The 4,057-nt window shown below is 44.0% G+C and overlaps 1 pseudogene; it reads left to right on the forward strand.

Moving 5' to 3' along the window:
* The first annotated feature begins 3,358 nt into the window (after nucleotides 1-3,358).
* LOC148477550 (Y-box-binding protein 1 pseudogene) lies at nucleotides 3,359-3,790 on the forward strand (annotated as a pseudogene).
* The last annotated feature ends 267 nt before the right edge of the window (nucleotides 3,791-4,057 follow it).

Here is a 4,057-nt window from a genome sequence, read left to right on the forward strand (position 1 = left end):
TCATCCACTGACTGAGATGAGTATGACTCAAGAAAATTGAACCATTCCCTAAACAGGTAAATAAAGATGATGTAAAAAATATCATAATACCTTGTTCCTTTCTATTAAAATAAATATTTATAATCATACTTGCCAACTCTTCCTGATTGACTCCCTGAAATAGTAGCAATCTCCCTGACTCCCTGAAGAGTCTAGCAAGCTCCCTACATGAATTTTCTGGGAAGTATCAGTGTGTTATTATCAACAAGTAGATCTTACTAACTGCCTTTGGGACTCATTTACATTTGGATGTATATCAATTTTATGACACGTCCCTCAGATGTAGCTGTGGTACCCACCCACCCCTCTCCCCTGATACACTGCAGCAGAGGGAGCCATTGACAGTTGGGCTGAGAGAGAATTTGAACCTGCTTGTGCTGTGGGCGGGAAACATCCTGGCACCTAGCCAGAGGTGATATAGGCAGCTCTCACTGACCCTGAGAGAAGAGCTGAGGTGACCTCCTGAGCAGCAGGAGCTGCACTACCAGAGTGCCGCCTGTCAGGTGGCAGTGCGGGCAGTGACTTGTCGGCTGCTAGAGCTGAAGCACCAGGAAGTTCTGAGGTGCCCGTTGAATGGACTGGCTGCGGTGCTGCTGGCGACTGTGCCTGTGTATGAGAAGCTGCATCTCAGTGACAACAGCTGCGTAAGGAAAGATTCCCAATACCGCGCATTGCCCTTCTGCCCACCTATCAGTCAGCCCAGCCCCAAAGTCCTTGTTGGTTAAGTGACTGCTCCACAAGTCTTGCCCCTAGGTATAGCCTTCTGTTACTGGCTAATAAAAGTAATAAAGCCCAGTCTGCCCTGCAGTCTTTGTAGTGAATGCTGAAAGGTAAAAGCAGCCCACTCCCTCTTGTTTTCCTAAGTGGTTCTATACTTTATAAGACTACTATTCCCCCAATTGCATCCCTGCCACTACGTAATCATTGCTGCCTGTCAGTCAGAGGATCCAGCTCAGCCACAGTTAGGAAGCCCTGGCAGCTCAGTTGTGAGACTCCGCCCACTACTACTGACTGCTCAAGAGACACCTGCTTGGTACCCCTGATGCTGCTCATCTGCATATCCAGCCCAGCTCCACCAGGGCCCAGCATGCCTTGAGAAAACTTCTAAAGCAGGCTTTGGAACCGCTAGTAAGGTACACAACTTGCATGCTTGAATCTGTTGGGCACAACATACTGTATATTAGGAGCTGCAGTATAAATAAGGAAGCACAAAACAAATGTGTCCTTCATATAGAACAGCTTGATCTACGCATTGCAAGGAACCCAATAAAGACTTAGTGCATGTACAATTAACCTAGATATCTGACAACCAAGCCAAGTTGCAACTTTCTCAGAGATATTGTTAACTGGAATAATAGAGAGCAGAGGATAGACATTAACTGAACAGGGCTTGGAGTTAAGGACAGTACAGGGAGGAAACCCAGCCGACTTAGTGAGACTAAACACCTCATGCAGCTATTGAAAGGGATGGAATTATTTAAAGTTGCAAATAAATAATTGAGGTTCAGATAGGCTTCAACGTACTAAGACAAGAGCTGGGAGACAGGTCAGGATTTTACACCAAAGCTAGGCTGAGTCAGCCATCTCTAGTGTTAACTGCAGGAGTCTATTCTTAATAGTAAATGACAGACAGCCTCAGTGACCGCAACCACCTACAGTATCCAAAGGAATTAACAGGCCCGGGCTTGCCACGTACAAGCGTCAACATCAGTAACAGCACCTGAGCTAGTGTAATCTACATACTTACCTTCAGGAATCAGGGAGAAAAAGTGACAAAGTAGCTACTACACTAACGTGCACCAACGCAAGGGGTATTGTCCAGACCTTAAGGGAAACTGAGTCAGTGATTGAGATAATTATTTTCATTGGCCACCGATGTTTTGTAGATTGTTAGTTGATATTCTACATGTATGATCTAATAACCTTCTTTTCAGCCTAAAGACAGAAGTGTTCCAGATTAATAAAATCTTGCTAGGAACAGAGTGTATTTATTGTATTCTCATGTATGTAATGTACTGTAATGTATTTTGTTGATGTGTTACTTAATGTGTAATATTACTCTTTTTTTTAAAAAAATTGTGAATAAATTCACAATGTTCTTCAAACACTAGTCGGTAACCTAAGTGTCTGATTCTTACTGTACTTGAACCGAAGCAGTCGAAAGAGTAATAAAATTGGTAAACTTGGGAAGAACACATCACTCTTAGTACCGTACACCCTCAGCTGGGTGTCACATTTGGCGGCACACGAACAGGACGAACAAAGAAAAAATGTCGGAACCCCAGAATGCTACATCCACCCCAGGCAGGAGACTATTACCCGCCTCACCAAGTCAGAAATATTCACCGTCATCCAATGCATCACCTAGTGGAGCAATGCCATCTACACTAGTGTCGCCCATCACGATGCCGTACTATTTCGGGGCCCCTTGGCTCCCAACCTATAACGGAGACGGTAAAGGTGAAGAGGGAAACACATTAACTGAATTTAAGAAGAGGATAAAATCGATGTTCCGCCTCTATCCACTGAGTAAGCAGCAGCAAGTTGAGATACTCATAGGTCAACTCAAGGGAGCTGCTCTTAGAGAAGTCTCGTCATGGCCACGAGAAGAACGACAAAAAGCAGAACAAATCCTACAAAGATTGACCACTATCTTCGAGATCAGAACAGTCTCTGAATTAAAGATGAAATTCTATGGCCGACAACAACGGACCGGAGAGACGCTGAGAAACTACGCCTTGAGTTTACAAGAGGCATTGAAAGCTATACAAGCTGTGGATAATCAGGAAATTCGAAGGACTAATGAGACTCTTATTTCTCAGTTCATTGAAGGGGCCAACAGGGAAAGTGTCCGAAGTCAGTTGAGGATGCTAAGGATGCAATTAGAAGATTACACATTTCTCGACTTCAAGGAGGCAGCCATTAAAGTGATTGGCCGTAATGCAAGCCAAGAAGTTGTATCACCAGAAAATGAAGGCAATAAGGGGAACGAGACAGCTGGACAGAGTGTCCAGGTACCAGCGAGAGACCCAATTCAAACATTAAAGGAACAATTATCTGACTTAACAGCAGAGCTGATGGAAATGCGTGAAGAAATGCGTCAACTAACACGGCAAAAGCCTGCCACTTCATCAGGAACGCGGTGGGGTCTGGATCAGAGAAGAGCCACGTATAGATATGATGCCCAAGGACGACCCATCTGTCGACGATGCAACCAGAGTGGCCACATTGAACGATATTGCGATCAGAGAGAGTCATTAAACATGGAAATCCTGAGGTTGAGGGCCAGCCCTCAGGAGGGACAGATGGAATAGGCCCAATGCTGGAAGATAGGCAACCCGGAGATGTGAATCAAGGCCCAATATCACAGAACCAAATAAAATTTGTGAACACTCCACCTGCAGGAAGAATTTCTGGAAAAGTCATCTGGTTCCATGTGAAACGCGGGTATGGATTCATCAACCGGGATCACACCAAGGAAGACGTGTTCGTCCACTACACCGCCATCAAAAAGAACAATCCCAGGAAGTACCTCCGCAGTTTGGGAGATAGAGAGAATGCAGAGTTTGATGTGGTCCAAGGAGCGAATGGTCTGCAAGCCGTCAATGTGACCGGCCCTGGTGGTGTCCCAGTTCAAGGCCGTAGATATGCAGCGGATCGCAAGCATTATTGGCATCGTTCACATCAAAAACGTTCTCCCCATAATTACCAGCATTACATGTATGATCTAATAACCTTCTTTTTAGCCTAAAGACAGAAGTGTTCCAGATTAATAAAATCTTGCTAGGAACAGAGTGTATTTATTGTATTCTCATGTATGTAATGTACTGTAATGTATTTTGTTAATGTGTTACTTAATGTGTAATATTACTCTTTTTTGAAAAAAAATTATGAATAAGTTCACAATGTTCTTCAAACATTAGTCGGTAACCTAAGTGTCTGATTCTTACTGTACTTGAACCGAAGCAGCCGAAAGAGCAATAAAATTGGTAAACTTGGGAAGAACACATCACTCTTA

This window comes from Taudactylus pleione, unplaced genomic scaffold (genome assembly GCF_031769625.1).
Source record: "Taudactylus pleione unplaced genomic scaffold, aTauple2 ptg000707l, whole genome shotgun sequence".
NCBI classification, from domain to species: domain Eukaryota; kingdom Metazoa; phylum Chordata; class Amphibia; order Anura; family Myobatrachidae; genus Taudactylus; species Taudactylus pleione.